The following is a 25,148-nucleotide window of genomic DNA, read 5'->3' as shown; positions in this document are numbered from 1 at the left end:
AGCGTTAACTATGGGGAAGCTGCCAAAGCCCGTGATGCTTGGAGGTAAGTTCAGACAAATATCACCGAAGAGCAGTTGCCCCTCCTTCCTGCAGGGCTGTCACCCGTGAGACACTTTTTTTTTTTTTTTAAACATCTTTATTGGAGTATAATTGCTTTACAATGGTGTGTTAGTTTCTGCTTTATAACAAAGTGAATCAGTTATACATATACATATGTTCCCATATCTCTTCCCTCTTGCATCTCCCTCCCTCCCACCCTCCCTATCCCACCCCTCTAGGTGGTCACAAAGCACCGAGCTGATCTCCCTGTGCTATGCGGTTGCTTCCCACTAGCTATCTATTTTACATTTGGTGGTGTATATATGTCCATGCCACTCTCTCACCCTGTCACATCTCACCCCTCCCCCTCCCCATATCCTCAAGTCCATTCTCTAGTAGGTCTGTGTCTTTATTCCCGTCTTGCCACTAGGTTCTTCATGACCTTTTTTTTTTCCCCTTAGATTCCATATATATGTGTTAGCATACTGTATTTGTTTTTCTCTTTCTGACTTACTTCACTCTGTATGACAGACTCTAACACTTTTGCTGGTAGGATTAACCCTAGAAGGAGAGCTGTTCTGAAGAGACTCGGAATTGCCAGCCTCATTCCCTGAGGATTTGAGATTTCACCACAATCAATGTGTTTACTTTACTTCCTGTGCCTCTACCGGTGATTCTTAAAGTAGCCTCCCACTTTTACATATAAATCCTAATCTTGGCTGAGATTTTTTCTTAAGTAGAAATTTTAAAATAATAAAATATAAACACTAAAAATTCACATGTAACACACTTCTAGATAAAATTATGGAGTGGTAAAGGCAAATCCTAGACAAAGAGTTTCAGATCACAAAACTATACTGTTTTTTGCCCAATGCAGTACAAAATAAGTCCAGTGAGTTTGTCATAGACTATATTATTTTCAAGAAATCCATCTTTGATCCCTAAACGTACAGCCCTCTCAAAGAATTTCCAGGAACACTGAAATGGAAGCAAAATGAGGAAGGCAGATCAGTGGCATGAGACATGGTACAGAAAAGCAATGTTATTTCAATCGCAACCATTTGCTAATGTCTTGAACTTCTAACGGCTTCCTTAACCTCATGCTCTACTCCATTGTGGTGTGTTCAATATCTTTGCACATTTGGAAGCGCAAAGCACTAATTTCCATGACCCTGTTATTATAGGAGCTGAGGAACAAGGATGATTGGTGAGGTGGGAACTTAAAAGCCATTTAGAAAGATGATGGCTTTTAAAGTAGTGTGATGTCAGGCTGAGAAGTTATGCTCACACAGGACATTAATGCTTTAAGGAATTGCAGGAGTCCATTAGGTATTGCTTGCTGCAGCAAATTGCTTGCTGAATTTTAGCCGTTTCTTCCTAAAAACACACTACTACTACTTGTAATAATTTGAGACATTTTGTTAATGCATATGCTACTTTTAGGAAGTGGGATTTATTCTTTCAGGTCACTCACTCTATAAGCCAATTTAGGAATCTTTTTGTAAGAAGCAGTGCTTTATGTGATTTCCAACATTTGGTTTTTGGTTTATAGGAAAAGCCACATCAGCTTTTATGGCAGATGCATTTCATTTAGCCAAACAGTCACCATTTCAAGAAATTTTTCTGAGTGTGTGTGTTACATGCTGGGTTGTAATGGTTAGCAAAGATGGGCCACAGCTCTCTACTCATAGATTTTTACATTCTAATGATTAAGATGGGTATGAACAGCATAATAACAAAAATGAATTTGCAACTGTGGTAACTGCTACAAATGAGATGTATGATAATGTCTAACAGGTGGGGATAGTAGGGATTCTTGTTTAGACCTGGAAAGAATAGAGAATATTTTAATAGTCAGTGAGAGCCTCAATCCAGGATAGATGTCAAAGATAACGAGAAAGAATTACAGCCACATTTAGAATCTGAAGTCAAAGACTGTATGAAACATTTTCTTATAATAAACAAAAAATTTCCCTTTTTAGAAACACACACATGAACCTTCACTCTCTACATAGTTATTCTCCTACCCCAGTGCTGAAAATTCAGACCCTGATTATCACAATAGCCGAAACTGCAGTTTATCAGAATAAAGGTGCAATCTAAAATGGATTTTTTTAAAAGTCCTAATAAAAAGTCACAACTAGGGCCAAAGACTCTTTTTTGTTTGTTTGTTTTCTGGTTTTTTTTGTTTTTGTTTTTGTTTTTGTTTTGTTTTTGTTTAGTGAAAACTAGAAGTAAGTCTTAAATTTAGTGTTCTGCTTGCTTGTCCAGATTTGGTCCTCCTAACCAAGAATCATAAAAGAACAGACAAGATAAAGTAAAAACACAACCATCATTCTAATAACTTCACCTATTGAAAACAATTTCTCTGTTCATCAGTGGGTGATAACAGAATTCCTTTTCATTTTTCTTGTAGACATCACCGATGAAGACACACATTCCTAAATGACCATCTTAAATGGCTGCCCTAGAAATAAAAGCCAGACACTGTGTACAGAAAACAATCCCTTGCTTCTGAAATCACTTTCATGCTACAACACATTTCACTGTCTGGATTTATGGAGCTGTCCGAATTCCCATAATAATCATGGGATAATGAATCCCTTTGGCCAGGTAGCTTCAGGCTCTAAAATGGATTATTTGTTTTTAGGAGAAAAAAAAAAAATGAGTGGACACAATATTAATGGCTAGCTTAATCTACTCCTTGTTTTTCTTTTCTTTTGTTAAAATGTTCTGTGATTATATCGGCAGCACTCATAGTTTTTATACTAAGTGATAAAACAAAATAAAATGGCACATTTGTGTTCCTGCCAGGGAATTTTTAGTCACTGAAAAAAGTGTAACTTTTGTCTTAAAACCAATCACTTTATGATGTATTTTCTAAAACTAAAATGCATTCATCTTACACTTGAAATGTGTATCATAAATGTAATTCATTTTCTTCAACCATTAACACACGGAGGAGATTTGAATCAAACAAAGCAAGCAAATCAGGCCCCTTCTCAGCCTTCTGGAAACCGCAAAGTCTTAATAGTAGACTTATTAATGCCTACTTTATTTATTAATTTATAAGATTTTAATCTTACGTGGATCACTTATCCAAACATATGCAGTCATTCTGGCACACTGTGGAATTTTCTGCTGTTTGGAAAGAGTACAAATTAAAACTCTGCTCTATAGAACATTGCTCACCTTTAGAGCTGGATGGAACTGGCGAAGCGAGAGGGGACACAGGTCTCCAACCCCTGGTAGGGGTCATATCAAGGGTATTGTGAGAATTCATGGAGCCACTGCGAGCAAATAGGTTGAGCCAGTATTTTTTGGTCTCATTTTATTTCTTTAATTTTCAGATCCATTCTAACCACACAAAGTAATCCCAAAATTTCAGAGAAAAAAGTAAATGCTTTCCTTCCCTCTTTATCTGTGTCCAGGTCTTATTTTTATCACGAGTAGTAGTGGAAAATTACACTTTGAAAATTAGGTTAGGACTTAGAATGCCCTAAGAAACTATAGTGGTTTGAATTATGCTTTAATTGCAAACCTAGTTGAAGAAATACTTTACCTCCTACACACAGAAACTTTGTCAGAAAATGTGAGCAACATTCAAAACAGTGATTTAAACAGATATAACTATAAGCGATGTTAACATAGCCACGGTCAAGAAGAAATATATTTCATCCTGAGGTCTACACACAGTCAGCCCAGTTGGGACTATGCTTTGCTTTCTATTTTTGTCATCTCATAGCAAGCTCCCTATCACCCCATCTCTGATGGCTGTACCTAAGCCTGATCTGTTTGCCTTATTTGTTTTATCGCAGCCGAGGGCTGTGCTGCATTGCCGGCAACTGGCTTCCAGATGTCCTGAGAGAATTTCTCTCCTGCCCTGTTTGCAGTCACCCTGTTCATCCCGTAATAGAGCTCTGCCATCTACCCATGCACATTTCCAGCTCGGCAAAAACTGAATTGCAGGAGGTATAGCTTCAAAGTTGGACGCATTCAATGTTACAAATGGTTCTTGGTTGACATTGATGAAACTCCTCAAATGTCTGATGGGACATTGGTGACAAAGATAAATGTCATAGGCGTGTGTGTGAGCAGGCGTTTGTGTGAGTTGAGAAAAAGTGAGTTTGAAACTTTAGGATGTAGGTCACCTCAAGATGAACATTTATTTCAACCATTATCAACATTTAATTTTTTTTCTGTTTAAATGAGGACAGTTGTCTACATTATTTGCTTAAGAAAATGCCAACTGCCACAATGGCATAATAATATTTACTTATTAAATGAGATAGTATGTAGGCTATTTCGAATCATCTTTTACATAAAGGTGACTTCTCTGAGATCTTGCAGTGCCCTAGAATAGATGTATTGTAATGTTAAATATATAGTCATTATTGATTCACTTGGCTGTGTATGTCAGATCATAAGTTCTAAAGGACAAAACACATGAACAGATAAATGAGTAAATGAATGAATAGAGGGACAGATGCATTCTCTCATTCATCCCACTGTGCTACAGCTTAAAGAAAACTACAGTTTAGTATAGGCCATCATTGTTAGTACTATTATTCCTTTCTCTTACCAAACATCTAGTCAATTACTAGGACCTGCTGCTTGTACTACCCAATTTTTAAAATAATATGTGTTACCTCTTTCCTCACTATGCTACCGAAATCCAAGCCTTCTTCACTTGGACCCCAACTCAAGTTTTTTTTTCCCTTTGAAATTCAGCTTTCATGAAACACCAGCGATATTTGTTTTTCCAAAATGCAAACTTAATCATGTCATGCTCTTCCATGGGCTTCATCACTTGCTTCCAGGTGGCACACGAGGACCTCCACGGCCTGACCCACCTGCAGGCACAGCTTCATCTACTATTTCCCCTCTCGTGGTATGAACTCTAAGAGCAGTGTCCGCCCCTTCCGCCTGCCCTGCTTCTTGGCTCCATGCCTTCGTCATCGTGCACTCTTCCCCTCAGCCTTAAACTAGTCCTCCGCGTCAAGATGCACCTGAGGTTTCCTCCAGGGAGCTCTCCAGCCCTCTGTGGACGCTCCTCCAGAAGGGCGCCCCCATACTGGCGTACCGGCCCCTTAGCACTCACACCACACCGTTTGCAGGAGAAGTTGCTGCGGCTAGTTCCAACCCCCCTGACAGCACAATGAGCATGGATATTACTTATTCATCTTTATTCCCTTCACTTGACAAAGTGCCTGACTCACAGGAAACACAGAAGGAATGGAGACAGAACTCAGTTGAACCTTGGAACAAGCTGGCCCATCTCTGTTCACCCAAATTAAAAATCGGTTTCTCCAAGTGTACCTTTATGTTTATAAATTTAAAAGCAATGAAAATCAGATTTATCATCCTCATTTTGGATTTGGCTATTGTCCTAAACAACAAACTGAATGGAGGCCATTGAAACCACCTTCCATTTCATGAGAGGTCATTGATTTTTCCTGGAAGTTGTACAGGTAATAATGTCCTAACCAAAGCTGACTATATAATTGGTCTGTCTTTGCTTCGGTAGAAAAGCAAAAAGTCAATTAAGTTGTTATTTTCAATATTTTTTTTCAATGTGGGTATTTCAGTCCTACACACACGTTTAAAATTAAACATATATTTATTACCTTATAGCTCAACTTATTAATAGTAAAACATGTGAAATCTCCAACAGCAGAAAATTGGTAACCAATCCAGAGTTCTCCTTCCATTTTTGGCCAGGAAAGTTGATCCCCGTAGTCAGGAGGAAAATTCATGTGTGTTTTTACTGTTGAGGACATAGCTGCTCCATCCTAAATCTGGCCTTAGTCACAAAGGTTGAATTGAAATAGAAATGATGCGGCACATTGATAAGAATTGCAATGGTAAAATATTGGCCAGAAATTATGCCAAAAGCAGGCTTTCCCCACAGATAAGGGAGAAAGTCCAATTCAAACCTTCTAGTCTTTGTGTCTCAACATACAATAGGTACCAATTGTACAGATATCACCAGCATAACAATAGACTATAATCACTCTGTAACATAAATCTTTAAATGGATCCTAAGCTTCTGAATTAAAGGGAGTCATGGAGTATCAAAGAAAAGGGGTGGTGGCTCTGAAACATAAAATAAGGAAATGACATGAAGAGTCATTTATTAAATCCACCCTAGACATAAAGGGGGCACCATAATAATCATTGAGTGATGGCTGCAATCAGTTCTTTGTGACAGGCCATTGAGATCTAAAATGAAATATTGAATTATTACTAAATAAAAGGATCTGTTTCCATTGTTGAATTTATTCACATATTTAATACAATTTAGTTATCTTTGCAGTTATATTGAAGGTCAAAGAATAAAATTGAAGCATTTTGCCTATTGCGAAGATGCCCCTTGGCTCTGGGGAGTAGGTATCTCCTGGATTTAGAAGAAGGTTAGATGTCTTATTTAGGCTTGTATGAGAGTAGACATTTCTAAGGAAGTACAGAGAGCCAGAGGATGGAGAGATATAGAGATAGAGACAGAGATACAGATACAGACACAGATAGAACTAATCATGAATTTGTTCAAATGATTATGGAGGATCTCATGATTATGCAGGCTGATCTTCTGTCTGCAAGCTGGAGACCCAGGAAATCCAATGGTTAGCTCCAATCCAAAGTCTGAAGGACCAGAAAAGTTGATGGTGTAAGTCCCAGTCCAAGGGCAGAAGACTGATGTCCCAGCTCAAGTAGTCAGGCAGGGAACAAATTCTCCTGTATCCCGCCCTTTGCTCTATTCAGGCCTCCAATGATTTGGATGAGGGCCAACCACATTGAAGAGGTCAAACTGCTTTATTCCGGCCACTGACTCAAATGTTCATCTCCGGAAGTGCCTTCACGTACACACCCAGAATAATGTTTCGCCAATATTTGGGCACCCCGTGGCCGGGTCAAGTTGACACATGAAATTAACCATCATGCCATGTGAGCTCTGCTGTGTTCTCCCTGGACTGTCTTGACCCCCTGGGGCTTCCTGTTCCCTAACGCTATCAGTACCACTTTACTTCTCTCTCTCACCAACCAAGCTTTTATGGTGTTGTGTTCACTAACCCTGAAAAGGAACCATTATCTTTTCCTGAGAAAAAGAAAATAAGACAGTATGTATCTGATGTCGAAACATACACTGACCAAGAGCACTCTTGTTCTGAGCCCCTCTTTCACTGCGGGACAACCCAGAGAGGAAGAAATCCCCTCCCACCAACTGTTTCATTTTAACTGACAACACACAATACACTGTTCTCTTATGTATAATACAGTACAATATGTAATGGAAAATAATGCACAAAATATTACCTCAACAACTACCAACTTGCTCTTGGTATTGCTGAAAAATACTTGTTTTCTGCTTTTAGTTATTTTATGTTTATTTACATATGTTTTTCTGATTATATCCACTGTAACACATATGATTACAAATTCAATTACTAAGAAACTTTACAGGAGAAAAGATTTAAAACTAAAACATTGGTGACCCTATGACCATCATTTGAAATCAGAATTAATTTGAAATTAGTACATCCTAAACAAACATGCAATTCCCTATGACTCAGGGAACAACTGGCATTGCATTCAGAAATGGTTCTAGGTCTCAAGGAACACTGTCTCTAAGGATTTCCTTTTTCTCATTTTCCAGGTAATTTACTAAAGGCCTGAGAAGACCTTATCTTTTCACCAGTTTTCATTTAGTTTCACAGACTTCTCTCCTAAATGAAGGATTATTAAGAAGGAAAGATTGAACAAATAAAATAATTTTTAGATGTATGCTTATCAGTAGTGTCAAACATCTCTAAGTCATTTTCCTTTCTTCTTAATTAGAAAGAAAATCTTTTCCAAATAAAATATCTTGAAAGTTACTTGATATGTTTTCAACATTGACCAGGTAACGGCAGGAAAGTCTTTGTGACATTGTGGCCTCTTCCACTACAAATGATTGGGTGGAATCATTTATTTAAACGTAAAACCTGAAGAAAGCGTTGGTCCATTGACATTATCTATGGAGTCCCTATACTAGAAGTACTTTATAGTTTAGTATAGTACTTTATACTTAATAGTGAAATGATTAAATATCTAATTAAACTTTGGGCACAGAGTGATGATTCACTTTCGAAGAATAAGGGGAAATATTTTAAAACCTTGAGGACTGTAAAAGTTAAAAATTTACCCAAGTTTCTATGTTCCATTCTGTCCTTGGCTGGCACTCAATGAGATTTCTACTTGATACGTACTGCACGTATGTATCACTAAAACAGGGTCTCCTTAAGTCAGGGAATCCTCTTCCTGTTTACAGCTTTAACCCAGAGACTAGCAATTTATAGGTGTTTGATAAATATTTATTGAATAAATAAATGTACATCAAAGATGGAAATGTGTTTTCCTGATGAGAAGTCAATTTCTCTCTGTTCAGTTGACCTATTTGAGACCTTTCTGTTGAGAACTATGTGTCCTCATTGAAACATCAACATACTTGAGTTTTAAGAGCACACAATATTCCAACTATGAAGGGTTTAATTCATGTATCTAGTGAAAAAAAATATATACTTAAAGGTTGCTTAATTTGGCCAAAAAATAAATAAAAATCCCACAGACTTTTGTCAAAATAGTGTCTTTTAAAAAATTTTTTTAAAGTCCACACTTAAAGCAATGATATTGAAAGAACTTTTTTATTCTCTATTAAGAAGTAATGAAATTATGAATGTTCTTGATAAACAAAATTGTGGGCATATTCTGCTTCATCAAACATGTTTCATTAAACAATCAACTTCATTTTTTCCTTCCACAGCTAAGTTACAGATAACATCATTGTGATAAGTTACAGATAACATCATTGTGAGATGTCTTTAAAAGCTATCCCATCTTTTCTGACTCCAAAACAGCCAATACTATTCACTCTTGATCATCTGCCTTGAAACAGTTCTCAGTGTATTAGTACCAGAGAGCAAGAGAACAGCTGAAATCTCCAAACCACCCGTAAATATCAGCAGTCTCATGCCTATAACAAGTCACTTTGTATCCCAAAGGTCCCCTAGGGTAAATGAAGTCCAAATCGTGCAGGTATTGTGAAGGGAGGGAGTTTAAAATTTTTATTTGGGTATTTTATGTTTTACTTGTAATTAGTTTATATTCCTTAATTTTGAGACTATGTATAGTATGGTCTTTTCTCAATTTTTTCCATTGCTTAGGTTATTTAAAAAAAAAAAAAAAATTACCACTGAACAATATTCTTCCATAGAAAGAGTTTTGCATGTAGGGGGTTAAAGCTTGGATCTAAATAATGTTCAGGTACTAACTGAAAGCAGTAGATGCCTACTATTTTGTTTGCTCCAGACAACACTTCCTTCTTCTGGGTCATATGCTTTCCCCCTTCTTTTTTTTTTTAATTTTTTATTTATTGATTTATTTATTTTTATTTTTGGCTGCATTGGGTCTTTGTTGCTGCACGCGGGCTTTCTCTAGTTGCGGCGAGTGGGGGCTACTCTTCGTTGCGGTGTGCGGGCTTCTCATTGCAGTGGCTTCTCTTGTTGAGGAGCACGGGCTCTAGGGGCGTGGGCTTCAGTAGTTGCGGCTCGTGGGCTCAGTATTCGTGGCTCACGGGCTCTAGAGCGCAGGCTCAGTAACTGTGGCTCACGGGCTTAGTTGCTCTGCGGCATGTGGGATCTTCCCGGACCAGGGCTCAAACCCGTGTCCCCTGCATTGGCAGGCGGATTCTTAACCACTGCGCCACCAGGGAAGGCCTGCTTTCCCCCTTCTTTAACGGTGCGTTTTGGTTGGGAGTTGCACTCTTAAAGCCTCTTCCTCCTCCTCCGATCTAGGCCACTGATCTAGGGACAGGCTGCTGGCCCCTCTGGGCTTATAACAGAACCCATCTCCTTGACAAGAGTTGATTGGTTCTGGAATACGCACTTGACCCAATCTCAGCCAATCATCTCTTCCCTGTGATGTTTGAACTTGGAAACAAAAATTAGGAGCCCTATTCTGCCTGGTGATAGAGGTGGGAAATGTCAAGTACCCAGGCTTCTGCTTAGCACAGTGGCGGCCCAGTCTGAGAAAAGAGGTGAACGTGAAAAAAGCAGCCAAAGGGAGAGCTGGAAAATGAGTCTGGTGTCCTGGCGTTCCTGACCCTGGTGTCATCAGAAACCAGGCTTAGCCACACCTATTTTTACACTATTAGCCTATATTTCCCCGTTTTTGTCTAAGCTAGTTCAAGTTTTATTTGAAACCAATTCATCAACGAATTCATTGTGTAACGACCACAGTGACACATATTAGACAGCTGCTAATCACCTCCCGTTGATCATCTGTCTAAAACCTCACGTTTGTATGACATCTACGTTTAACTTGCTTGTAAAGGTACTTAAACTTCCATCCAGCACTAAAAACAACAGAAAACTGCTTCCGCTCTTGAATGAGATTTCCTAGTTTCAACTTAAAAACAATAGCAGGGACTTCCCTGGTGGCACAGTGGTTAAGAATCCGCCTGCCAATGCAGGGGACACGGGTTCAATCCCTGGTCCAGGAAGATCCCACATGCTGCAGAGCAACTAGGCCCGTGTACCACAACTACTGAGCCCCGAGTGCCACAACTACTGAAGCCGATGCGCCTAGAGCCGGTGCTCTGCAACAAGAGAAGCCACCGCAATGAGAAGGCCGTGCACCGCAACGAAGAGTAGCTCCCACTCACTGCAACTAGAGAAAGCTCACGCACAGCAACGAAGACCCAACACAGCCAAAAATAAATAAATAAGTTTTTTAAAAAAACAACAGCAGCAAGAAAAGGCATATATTTACTCAGTTTGTTTGTTTGTGTGTTTGTGGGGTTTTCCCTTAACTTTCCTTATTGCTGAGCTGCCAGCAGTTTCTCCTGATCTTTTCTTCTTGTCAGAATCCCATAGTAAATACTCACTTAAGTAACACATTTTGAAGCAAATATTTATAAATCTTAGTCTTTTCTTGTCCTTTCATTTTCTACTGGAAGAATGAGTTTATAAGCAATGACCTCAAAGTCTTCCAGAAACTTTAACTCCAGCACCAATGGCTCCTCCAGTAACTCGATATATGTGCAATGCTAATTTATTACACTTTTCTTTTAAAATGTCTCCCTCTGAAAAGCAAGCATCTTTTCCTGAGTCAAAAGTTATGGAAAAGAGAAATTGTGTTTTGTTATTAAGAAATTGAAAGGTGATTGATCATAGCAAGGTGAAATCTTTTCCCTACCTAGGTATATTTCCCCAGAGAACTTTCATTTCAAGTCCTGTAGTCATGTTTTCAAATTTCCAATGATTCAAAGTGAATTCTTACAGCACTGACAGACCTGGCAAACCTTACTTGATATTTCACTGCCGTATTATCTATTAATCCAGTCCTGGAGAAAGTAGGGAGAAGACACCACTCAATTTGGCCTCCTTCCTAAGCAAGCTTCTCTGCCAGGCAACACGTCTGGATCTTTGAATTCTTATCATGCCCAGGAGAACAGAGAAAGTAGGGCAAGAGATGGTTTCCAGAGGAACCTGAAGCTCTCTTTACTTAAGTTACTCATCCTTGGTGCATTACCAAGGGGAACAGCACACCATTGAAATAGAGTCTTGCAGCTGCAAAAACCATGCAATTAAAGTGTGAAAACAAAAGTCCAAACGGCAGGCTATTAAAGTTTTCAAGATAATGGCACCTAAGCATATAAGCAGTGATTTTTCAAATATGTGTGGCAACTTCCTGGCAATTACACACCGTAGAATACGTGTTCATTTTCTTTCCGTTGGTGTTTTTAAAGAATATGCCAATAAATCACTGCTGCCTAAAAGGTTTCCAGCTCAGAAACCTGGGTCTCCCATTATTGCTTCAAATTTCCCATCTCAGTGTTACTGTGCACATCAGACCAAAGTCTACCCGATAGTTCAGCTGAATTCCAAATAGAATTGAAAATAGATTTTAATGGTTGACTGTAATATGTGTGTGTAGGTATCTCAACCAGAAAAAGGTCTATTAAATATTCATGGAAATCATTTTTTTTGGTCTCCAAACAGCACAGTTCAAATTAAACAGCCCTCACAAGAAAGACTGTGTCATAACAGGTAACTCCCTATGACTGCTGAGGTTCCCAGACTCTTTTCAGAGGTGCCCTGAACAGATGGGAATGGTTACAGGCCTTTCTAGCCTAGCACTTACAGCAAACTTTCCAGCAATCTGTCGTGGTTTTGGTGTTCTCAAAGACCTTTTAAGTCCTGGCAAAGGAATCTGCTAAATGATGTTTACCAATCTATGCCTTCTAATTTGTAAACACATTTTTTTTTTAATACACAGCGTGTTTCAACAGTTAAGGGGAAATTAGAATAACATGAGCTGTATAAAGCTTGTGTTGTTTTGGTGTTGTTCTTTCTGTTCTAAGGGTGGCCTCCCTTCATGAGACAGAAACCCCAACAATACGACTGCATGTGCCACTTCTGGACAATGACCGTATTTTTCCTTCCAGTTAACGCTTTGATTTGTTAAACGCTACCATAGAATAATATGCAAAATTTCAAGTCCTCTCCCCCACTGCTTAATGGACGAGAATGTCCCCTGCACCAGCTGAGATCTGCATTATTTCCAAATTGTGCAGGCTGGGGTGATAGCTGCGACTGGGGGGACAGGCAGGGAGGTTGTCTCCTAATTACCCACGGCTGCAATTTGCCTCGGCTGCATTTTCATGCAGAGTTACACTGGAAGTCTCCATTTTTGTTTCAGTAAGGAAATGAGTTCAATTCTCTTTTTCATGGGAAAAAGCAAGCAAACAATCACGTACTCTATGCTTCAACTTTGAAATGGTCCCATCCTACTCTCATGTAAGAAAAAATAAAGTGACTTAATGCTGGAATGTTGAAGTTGACTTGGAGAAAAGTGTCTGAATCAGGTGACTTCTTCAATTATTTTTCTTTTGTACAAGACCCCTATAAAATGATATGATAAGATTTCCAAAGGCTGTTTTACCCATGAGCCTCCAGAAATGTTTCAGGACTATTCCCCCATGACCTGTGGTTCAGCTGATGCGCCATAGCGCTTTCTTCTGGTGGCACAAGGGACAGAGACCAGAGTGTGTGCTCAGCTGTGTTGTCATGAGAAGGGGCCACAGATAAGAGGCTCAGTTGAAAGTTACAGAACCAAGACCAGATGCAGTTCTGCTGGCTCAACAGAAGCAACCGAAGTACATTTTCACAAAACATTCTCAAAGGTCACAGCACTCATTAACGTGAGTATAGTTAAGTCAGGTTTGAACATACTTTCCTTGATAATATTTATAATACATTAAAGGAAAAACTGTTTTATTGCCTTTGCTGAAGGCTTAAGAGGAGAAGATTCATATTGACCTAATAATTATTATCTTGTCCTCTGGGTTCTTAAAGGAGAGGAAAACTAAGTGCAAGTATAAAAAGAAATTATTTAATTCTACTCACTTCCAATGGCCTGGGTGATCAGGTTCCAAATCAAAAGAAAAAGTGTGTGTGATTCACTTCTTACTCCACACAATTGATTAGAAAAACATAAAATAAATTTACTTCAGTTATTTACTTCAATTTAATCTAATATCCAGGGTGATTTTGATTAGGATGATAGATACATTTTGAAACTACAAAAATCAAAGCACCTCCTTTTAACATCCCAAACAGGTGGTGGAAATTGCATTTCTCCTCTCTTCTTTCTAAGCTCATGGGAGCCGTGGGTGTTATAATGAGTGGCAGGATGTCCCCAGCAGACTCTTTTGTCTTCACCCAAGGTACCGCCTCTGTGTGAACCCTGCAGGGGGAAGCAGGAGACAGCATGTGCGGTCTGGCCAGCCTTTCAACTCCCTGCACTCCCAGAAGGCCAAGTGATACATGACGTTGGCATAGATGTCCACGTCCCTTGAAAGAAGTGATGCCGCTCAGGCCCCGGAATCTCACTGCTGGTTACAGGTGGAAGTTACAGAGAAACGATGAAAGGCGCATCTGAGTTAAGAAACCATGAAAACGAGGCAGCAAGCCTCTAAAGCTAGCGCTGCCTTTCCCCATCATCTGCAGTTAGTAATAAAATTTGAAATCTATGAAAAACAAATGGGTTTCTCCTTAAAAGACCCAGCTGCCCTAGAGAAGGAAAGATAATATAAAGGTAAAGTGAGGAAGGACCCTTAGAAAGCTGAAAGCAGTTTGGTGAAGGTACTGGATCCAGACCAACCCCGCTTACCTGGAAGTTACAGGTGGGAAAGTGGGGACATCCCTGCTTCCTCCCTCAACTAGGCAACTACTGGGGGAGCCACAGGGGCCAGGGTGGGCAAGAAGATGCAGGGGTCATCCCTGAAGCCAGCAGTAGGAGCAGCAACATGCTATTAAGTGTCTCTTGCTAGCCAGAAAGCATCAAGGCAGGGACCTGGGGCAGTCAGAAAATGGCACCAGGGAATAACTGTGACCACTGATTAATGAGCACGCTTGTCACTCTCAAAATGGCCAGTGCCTGGCCATCACACAACGGCCGCCAAACCTGCGTGCTCTGGCCACTGGGTGCTTCATCTCCGTCCATTTTTCCCCTCAGTGACTCCACTGTACCCTCCCATTCCTAGAAAGGCCAAGTTCATGGCCATTTTATGCCATAAGTACTTGCCATTCCTTCCGATTGCAATGTTCTTTATGTTTCTGGCCACACACCAGCCCTTCAGAAAGGCATCCCTGGGCACTATGTTTCTAAGCCTCCTAGCCCCACCACCCTCTAACTCCTGGATGTGCTGGGTTGACTGGTGACCCACATATCCCCCCAAAAGATATATGCATGTCCTGGGACCTGTGAATGAGACCTTCTTTGAGAAAGGGACTTTGCAGATGCAATTAAGAAGGCCGTGTGAAGACAAAAGCAGAGATTAGAGTTACGCTGCACAAACCAAGGACCACCTGGAGCCACAGACACGGGGGGATAGGCGAGGAAGGGTCCCCACCAGGGCCTTGGAGGGAGCCTGGCCCTGCCCACACCTCGATTCTGGACTTCTGTCCTCCAGACCTGCAAGAAAATACATTTCTGTTGTTTTAAGGTACAAGTTACTTAATAATAATAATATGTTATAGTAACAGTAGTCACTTGATAAGACTATGTTGAAGTACGAACGAACCTTCTGGGTGTTCTCTTTGGGGGCAATTCTGTGGGTGGCCTCTGGATTTTGTTGCTATGATTTTTACCCCACTGTATGCTCAGATAGGCCGAGAATATACTGCTGTTAACACACTTACCTACACCTCCCGTGACCATGTTGTCACAGGAAACTTTATGAGTCTTTCAGAGATCACTTTAAAATTCACCCATTTTGAGATGTTGCCATTCATGAAATACCACTTGGTTCAATATTCCAACTAAGTCATATCCAGTATGAAAAATTCCATGTGGAAAAAGCTCCTGACTTCCGGAAAGATAGCACTCGCTGTATATTGTTAAAAGGAATCCACTGCACAACATTTTCCAGTTTAACCTCACTGTGGTGATTTGGGTTTGTTCTTCTTTAATTTCCAGACAGAGCCAGCTGGCGGGAGCCGAAGGACGCTCTCTCGATGGCTAATGCTTCAAGAGACAGCGTCAAGGTTAGCAAGTGTCTGCTCACCAGAACTGTAAAGACAGGAGAGCGATGGGACAGAGGAGCTCTCAGGCGATACACAGAGAGATGGGGCGCAGTGTACAGAGGCCCTCGCTCATGTCAGCGGGGGCTGCCGGTGTGAGGGGACATGCGGCCTGTCCTAGACGGGTCAGGTGAAGGAGAGGAGGAGGTGAGAAGGCCTGCATTCTCCTTGGGCTGAATGGGCTCAACTCAGGGCTCAACTCAGGCCTCACCGAGCATTACAGCACAGAAGAAACAGCAAGGAGAAAAGGCAGCTGGAACTACTTTAATGACATAAGAAACTGGACGAGAGAATGGGGGAAATAATTAAAAGCAGAATAGTGCAAAGTGGAACTCATATTAAGGGTGGGGGAAATAGATGTTTTACTTTTCGAAGACAAGAAGGACTGACTGGGGCTTCCCTGGTGGTGCAGTGGTTGAGAATCTGCCTGCCAATGCAGGGGACACGGGTTCGAGCCCTGGTCTGGGAAGATCTCACATGCCGCGGAGCAACTGGGCCCGTGAGCCACAAGTACTGAGCCTGCGCATCTGGAGCCTGTGCTCCGCAACAAGAGAGGCCGCGATAATGAGAGGCCCACGCACCGCGATGAAGAGTGGCCCCCACTTGCCGCAACTAGAGAAAGCCCTCGCACAGAAACAAAGACCCAACACAGCCATAAATAAATAAAATAAATAAACATTCCCTGAGAACAAGACAAAAATATTTTAAAAAAAAGAAAAGAAGGACTGACTAGGGGACGTGGGGTGGAGAATAAAACAGGGAGGAGAAGAGTGCTTACGGAATGTCCACTAAGGATGGGCATTTGATAGCCCTGATTTAGGGCAACTGGCATTCTGGCCTTTTATTCCTACCTTACAGATCAGGACACCGAGGTTCAGTGGCCCCCTCAAAGCCACGGGGAGAGCCCTGAATGTCTCAGAGTCATGGATCTCCACTGCATCACACTGCAGCCTACAGGAGAGTACAAGCACTAATGATTTGGTCTTTGTGACATGAATTGGCTCCATTTCCCAAAATAATTCCCACCTTATGACTAAGAGACGTAAAATTTACAAACATCCGTTTTCTCCCTCCCACACGGAATGGCCAACGCATAAAAATAAGCAATTGTCCATGTACCTAGAACCTCGGAAATACCCAGAAAGGGAGCTCTGATGTACTAGAGAAAACACTTGACCCAGAGGCAGGATTCCTGTATTCCAGTCGTAGCCCTGCCTCTGACCAATTAATTCTGTGACTTTGAATAAGACACTTAAGCATTCAGAGACTCTGCCTCTGCGCCAGATTGATTGGATCAAAATATCGAACAGTTATTGCACATAAATAGAGCAATTGGCACCTACTAGGTGTTCAATAATGTCTGTAGGTATTATTGCTACTGGTATCACTGTTGTGTATGAAAAGAGAGGCCTTCCTGCAGTCATGCGGTGAATGTGTGCATTGCAGGCTCAGCGATCTGGGTCCTGGTGGCACACAGAGATGAAAGGAAGCTCTCAGGGTCCAGGACCAGGACAGTCCATGGGAACGGCAGGCAGCGCTGGACAGAACAGCGCAAATAGGTCGAAGCAAAGAACTGGCGAAGAGTTGAAGTCAGAAGTTCATCTTTGGCTCCCCAGGTCAACGTACGTAAGCCATGCTGTGTGAGACAGCGAATGAAGACATCTCAGGGTCGGATTTGATAGCTGTTCATTTATGTACATCCTTTATCTCTTACCAAAGCCTTTCTGCCATGAGGTGGGAAGTCATTTTTAGATGAAAACATTTTAAGAACACTGGCCTGGATACCCATTAAAAAGGTTATACCTTTGAGTTTATTAGAACTTGGAATATTTTTTAGTAAAATTCTTTTACTTTAATGATATGAACAAAAATCAAACCGTTAGTCTGGCCTGCAGTACATGAATTACAAGTTTCAGCTTTATTGCTTCTCTTTATGTAAACTTCTTGTCTTGCTCATTTAGCAACACATTTATTGACACATCTTCTGTGATACTCACGTGTCATGGTCCACGTCACTTTAATTGACTAAATTACCCAAGACCTTTGCAGACTTTGTCAGTTGAGTCACACTGCTCAGAATGTTAAAATAAATGTCATTTCAGATGATCTCTAAAAGTTGAACATATCCATATTTTTTCTTATTTTAATCAAGTTAACATATCCACGGTTAAAAAGAAAATTAATAGAAGAACCTAAAATAAACAGCAGCGCTCTCCTAAGCCACTTTATTCTACCCCTTCTTGCTCAGTTTCACTCCCGAGAGCCAATCACTGTTCATGCTTTTTCTTTGTGTTTTTCTTTATTATCTTCATAAGTGTTCATAATTTTTACACCACTACTTCTATGTAGGCATTATCTACTGACTCCAGACCATGGAGGCTGTGAACTTAGCTAACTGATAACTTCTCATAATTATTTTTTTCTCTCCAATTTTTGAAAGCTGTATTACAACACTCCATCTCCAGTAACTCCATTTATAAGATCAAATAATATGCTTATACTACTATTCACTGTTCTGCCAATGGTGAACACTATCTCTGAGTCCTTAGCCTGTGAAATAGGATATTATTGATAGAACTTTATCTCCCCCTTCCCAACTCCCAGCTCTCATCTTCAGTTAACCACAAGCTTTTACTTTATCAAGATTAATAATATTTTTATTCTGGCTTGAAATTACGGTTAATTCGGAGGTTTGACTACAGATTAAGCACTAAAGTTCAAAATCAGTAAAGAGTATTTACACTTTCTAGTAAATATTACTCCCTGAGGACCCATGCTAGACAGAGGTCAAAACATTTCCTTCCCCCTGGGTCAAATGTCATGACACACAACCCATGCAGAAATGCCTGTTCCCAGCCTAGGAGTCAATGGCTTTTTCTACTGATGACTCATCAGATATTAAATCCATGCCACATTTTTCTTTGTGACCTATTTGACTCATGCCATTTCTATAATATTTTTTTCCTTCATTCTTCCAACACTGGTGTATAATATTAATTTAGAGATTTGGGTCTCTAAATTAGCTCCATGAAATATTTTTTACTTCTTTAATTTCCTTTTCATGGTTTATTTCTGTTCATTCTTTCCGGAATCCTTATTTATCAGACATCGGCCCTTTTATATTGTTCCCTTATGCTTTAATCTTCCTCTAATATTACATGTTGAGCTGTTTGTTGAATTTCCTGGGGCTTTTACCCAATTATTGCCACTCACCTCTCTATTTATTAACGTTTTTTATGTTAGCAATCATTTTTAATTTTCAGGAGATCTTCGTGTCCTTGATTGTTCATATTTCATAGCATCCTGCACTTATTCTTTAGATTTGACATTTCCTTGATTTCTCTGAGGGTAATAATTAAAGGTTTTATAAAATCATGAAAGCAACAATAATAACATTAAAAATATTTGACTCATCCTTAAATTTTCCTGGCTTCCTTCTGAGTTTGTTGTCCTGGTTGTTTATCTTTTTCTGTTTCATGCTTGCAGCCTTCAGCTGATCTGGCAATTGCTGGTTTCCATTTTCCCTATCCTGAATCTCAGTATGTTTCCTTGGTGGGCTCCTCCTTGAATGGAAGCCAGTGTGAGGGTTCCGTTGATGTGGGTGGGCTTGCAGACCGAGTGGATAGGCAGAGAGTAGATGGTATCAGGAAGCTCCCTAAAGCTAGTCCAATGAAGGCTCTATTCTGGGCTGCCCACCTCACACTAGCAACCCTAATTCTTCCCAGGAAGTTTATCCTATTTTTTGGGGGGGAGGCATAAAAACCCTCTAGGTTTTGTCCAAGGATGAACCCTGAATTGCCAGTCCCTTTGTTCTGAGGCAGACCAGTGTGACTTTGTGTCAATGGTCTCAACACAGTCTACCTGCTGCTTCTATCAGTTTAAAACAACTACGAAATTAAATGACATCTAAACTCTAGAATCACACTGTCCAAACATATGGCTACTTAAATTTAAATTAAATAAAGTTAAATCTAGGGCTTCCCTGGTGGCGCAGTGGTTGAGAATCTGCCTGTTAATGCAGGGGACACGGGTTCGAGCCCTGGTCTGGGAAGATCCCACATGCCGCGGAGCAACTGGGCCCATGAGCCACAACTACTGAGCCTGTGCGTCTGGAGCCTGTGCTCCGCAACAAGAGAGGCCACGATAGTAAGAGGCCCGCGCACCGCGATGAAGAGTGGCCCCCGCTTGCCGCAACTAGAGAAAGCCCTAGCACAGAAACGAAGACCCAACATACCAATCAATCAATCAATCAATAAAATCTTAAAAAAAACAAAACAAAATTTAAATCTAATCTAAAATTCATTTCCTCAGCCTCACCATTCACGTCTCAAGTGCACCACACCATGTGTGAAGCATCTACTGTACTAGGCAGCAAAGATAGAGAACACTTCCTATGTGGTGTAAGGACACAAGTATAGATGTTCTATTGGACAGCGTGTCTAATGCAAACTCAGAACTCATCCATAAAGAACAAATCATTGAAAGGCAAGGGATAACTGATGGAGCATGGGGAAGGGGCTCGCTCCTCTTTATCACCATAGCTCTGCATAAAAATGTCCCTGCATATGTTTCAGGAAGGGAATCTGTTTCCCACAGGTCCTTTGCTTTCACAGGGGAGCAGCTCAGTGGGTTAATCTTGACTGTATGAATTGACTGACGACTTGGCCACTGCAGACTTGATGAATAGGTGAGAACTTGAACACCTGCAATGCTTCTTGAAGGCAGTGAATAGGCACTGCAATGTTTATTCTGTACGATGAGGCTTACAAATGTGGAGGATCTTAAATTACCCCTGAGAACAGCACATGAGCACAGGCAAAGAAAGAAGACAATTTGACAAGGACTTTGCTCTGTTTAACTTTACAGTTCATGGGCCAACCATGAGGTGGGGAATGTGACAGTCCATCTGACTCCCTGGAATCCCTCCCTGAACAACTAACAGTAAACCTTTTAAATGGAACTCTGATAAGGAAGAAATACTTCTAGCCTGCCCTAAATTGTTGTTTTTTTAATCTACTTCGGGGTCCTTTGTGATGAATTGGCTACAGTTTCAGAAGTGGAAAGTAATGGAGAAAGTCAAAGATTTGTATTGATCCAGAGATAATATTGGATCAGAGGACAGGCTTACGTGATTTAAAGGAAATTCAGCACCTTGGGAATGTAATGCACTTGGTTTTATGCCCAAGAAGTAGGCAAAGGGTATAAAACAAAACTAGAAATAAACTGCACACCAAAATAAAGCTAACACTGAGGTCTGTCAGTGATTCCCTTGGGAATTTGGAGACCCCAGAATTGCATGGAACTTGCATGTCTCACCAACAGTGTCCCGACTGGGGAAAGCAGGCGTGGTACCCTCTCTCCTCTCCTCTACAGCATCCAAGCCATCATTCTTAGATGTTAGAAGCCAAGTCTCTTGAAAATGAGTCCTTGCCTTAAGTTTAAGGAATGTACATACCCATGCTCACTAAAATTGCTGTTGTCGTTTTTGTTTTGTACTTGTGCGGATTTTTAATGGCAAAACCCACATGTGGCATTTTTCTCTTTTTCTTTTTATTCATCTAAACCTAACTAAGGCTTACTGTTTTGAAGTGTAGTTTTTCATGAGAGGATAAATAATACGTCATAATACCTTTTTATACAAAATGGTCAAGAATTTATAAATTTAATATTTTTTTCAATATAGGCAAACTGAATAACAACATGGAAAAAAATCCACATTCCAGTCTGATTTTCAGCTCGAATTTCTACATGGATCAAATTAATTGGGGGGTGTTTTAATGTCCATGTTTCATGTGTGCCAGATGGACATGTACTAATTCATGTCATATTATCTTTGCTGTATCCATCCATCCATTAAAGGAATATGAATTGAGAGTCTGATACAAAAAGGACACCTCACTGGAGAAAGAAATGAATCAAACACAGACTGCTGCTCAGAAGTTGGTAATTTTGCAGAGATGATGAGACCAAATACCTAGAATTAAGTGCAGCCCTGAATCCCCGTTTGGGTCAAATTTTCTGATTTTCTCTAGAGCTTTAGGATGAAGTTAATGATAGGCCTGAGTCCTCTTACCCTAGCCAGGACCCTGCCAAGCTGGCACGATAAAGTCCACATGTGACCCACTGGGGGAAACATCCAGAAAACCAAAGATGAATAGAGGAACCAGCATTTCAGTGTAGCCCTGTCTGCTTTGTCCCTGACTATCTTCCTTAACAAAACCCCCAACAACTTAACCAAAGAGGATAAAGAGACTTTATTTACATACACTTGGATTTCTATAGCTAAGGAGAAAGTGATGCATCCTTTACGCTCCTTTAAGAACATCGCAGTCAAAGAAAGAAGAGTCTGAATAAAAATGGTTCCACCATGGGTTTGGGAGGGTTCTGCAGCACTGGGGTTTGAGAATGCCCTAAAAAGGGAGCATTGGGAAGGGGAACAGGGCTGCTTTCAAATCCACATCCAATTACTGGGAGACCCGGGGCCTGGTAGGCAGGGGGATTATTAGGTAACATGTGAACAAGGAGGCTGATTGAGTATCGCAGTAACCACTTAAGCGAGGGGGCTCGCTGAGCTACGAAATGTGTTCCGTGTGCCTTATGATGGCTCAGCCTCGTGGACGCCAACACACACTCGCACTCAGCAAGCCTAGCCTGTGTCCCAGGTTAGCCCTTGTGCCAGACGTCTCAGTAACTACTCTCAAGTTTGACCATTCTAAGCCTTTGTCCTAATCCACCCTTCCAGCTCCATTGAAAACACCACCTTCTACTACCTTAAGACAACCTGAAATCACCAAATATCAAAAATCTGAAATGATGAAATCATCAATCTCTTAAAAAATGAATCTACATCCATAATCAGTCTTACCACTTCCTTTCAGTCTTATTGGAAGAGTTACTCCTTTTGATTCAATGCCAACTTGTGAATGTGATGCCCTCATTTGTCCTCCTTTGAGAAAACCCCCTTCACCTGGAGTTTCAAGTTTTCACTTTCCCTCTCCAGATTTAATCCCCACAGTCTCTAACAGGTTCTAATCTCTACCATTTTAAAATTTAGCCTTCCTTTAACCTATATCCCTCTTAGGAGTCCTTAAGCTTTTTTGTGCCATGGACTCTGAAATCTGGTGAAGTCTGTAGATTCCCTCTTGGAACAATGTTTGTAAATAAATGAAATACTTAGGTTTACCAAAGAATCCAATTATACTGAGTACTGTTCTTAAAATATAATAAAAATGAGTAAAAAAGCAATAGATGTGTTTTCTTTGTTTTATTATTTATTTAATGCACTAATGAACACATCTAGTGGCAATTCTAATAACTTCCTTAATTTTGAAGTCTTGCTGAGCATAAACAATACTTAATAATAGTTGCAGTAACTGTAACGTGATATGAAAATGGTGATTTCTCTGGCTAAGTCGGTGCTGCTGGCTAACGCTATAGAGCTGATTATCTAGGTGTCATTGTTAAAAGAGACGCTAAGTTACAATTAGCGATTAGTGAAAATAAAGATATTCCCACCCAAGTTCCTGTAATTCCATCCTTGCGTATCTTGGAAGGAACATGAATCTGACCCTGCTCCTCTCTTTCTCATCACAGTTCTCACTTTTTCATTCTCAAATTCGTTTGTTTTTTTTTTTTGCCTTATTGTGATCTGGCTTCTGTCCTGCCCCTCTTGTGACCCTGCCCTGGGACAGAGCACCATGATGTCCTAATGCCTATATGCCCACAGGCTAATCCATCCACACCTCGCTGAACCACCCATGGAGTCCCACACTGAGGACCATTCTCACACGGCTGATAAAACACTCCGCTCTCTTCCCCCTTCCTCCTTGACTGACTGTTAAACATTAGTGTGTTTTTATCATTATAGTCACATACCAGATTTCTGCCCACCTTGAGTTGTTTAATTTACGCATTGCTCTAAAATACTTGCATTAAGCAAATAAAAAATAGCCTATGTCCAAATCACCCACCCTTCTGGGGTAGATGAACCTAAAAAAGGAAGGGAAACTAACATTTACAGAGTCCTTAACATGGCAGCATCATGCAAAGTGGTTGACATATGATATTTTATTTAAATCTTCCAACAACCCAGTAAGGTTATTCCCTTTTTGGAGAATGTAGTTAAGTAAATAGAGATTCAGAGTGATAAAATAACTTCCTCAAAGTCACACAGCCAGTGGTGGTAGAACCAGGATTCAAACACTGGTTTACTGAAATTAGGTTTTCTGTAGGTAATAGTGGTCCCTCTATCTGAGGCCACCTGACTTGTCTAGGTGAAGCATGGCTTGTGGAAGGGGCCGGGTGAGGAGCTGGGTGACAGGAAGTGTAGTTCTGACAATTCTGCTTATAGCTCAGCTATCACTGTCCTCAAGCTCAAAACCAACTTCCCCCAATGCCTCCAAAGTGTTTGTTTTGCTCTCTCGTCATGGGGACAGCTCATAACTGTGCATCAGACAGGTTAAGCCTCTGGGGTTGCCTGACATAAGCCTGAAAGACACATTTTTTAGGAAGAGATTTTCGTCAATGTGAAGAGGCAAGCTAGAGAACTTAGCCCTACACCCACCTAAACAATTTTCTTTACAAAATGCTAATTCTGTTGGACGATGACCTCAGTTTCCTTCATTGATTTCCCATTGAAGGCACAGGCTTGGCCTTTCTGTTCTTACTCAAGGCACAAACAGGAAGGTGACCAAACTAGGATAAACATCTAACACAGTTTGGGACTTACCGTTCTCCCTGAGGTCAAGTGGCTTGTGAGTGAGATTTGCAAGTTCCCCTCTCAGCTATATCCTTAGTTACACATCAGCTGCTTTTTGGTGGTTGATAATACTGTGGAACCTCACTTTTTGCAGAAGACAGAAGATGGGGTGGTAAAAGGAGTTCAGGCTATAGAATTGGCCACACCTGGTTTGAACTGCCTTCTACCATGTGGAATTTCTTCATGCTATGTAATCTCTCTGCACTTCAATTCCTTGACTGTAAAGAATGACTAATAAAAACTCCCTCATAGAGCCATTTTGGGGATTAAATAAAGCAACAAACCTGAAGGGCCCATAACAGTTGCCCACGCTGAAGGCACTCGGTGAATCTTAGTTGTTTGGTTTTTCTTTCCTCTTTAGCCACTTGACATCTTTACCATGTAATTAAGAGTGAAGTGAAAATTTTCATAATTATATGTATATAATATGCACGTACACATATACAAATATAATGTATATATACATTTTCTATATATATAATGCTTGAAGAAAACTAAATGATTTTCTTAGTAATGCACACCTGTGCAATTTTTTAAAGAAATATACTGACTTCAGTCACACCTGTATCTCTTTTAGTGCATATTCTGGAAATTCCTTACCTTTTTTCCTTCTTTTTCGCGTCCCTGCACCGTGCAAATTTGGACACTCAGTAAATGCTTTTGATGATGCTAATAGGTTTGCCGTCTCAAAATATGGATAATTTGAGTCATAGAAAGTTTAAACAGC

The sequence above is a fragment of the Balaenoptera ricei genome, chromosome 18 (assembly GCF_028023285.1).
Source record: "Balaenoptera ricei isolate mBalRic1 chromosome 18, mBalRic1.hap2, whole genome shotgun sequence".
NCBI classification, from domain to species: domain Eukaryota; kingdom Metazoa; phylum Chordata; class Mammalia; order Artiodactyla; family Balaenopteridae; genus Balaenoptera; species Balaenoptera ricei.
This window is presented reverse-complemented; position numbering follows the sequence as displayed.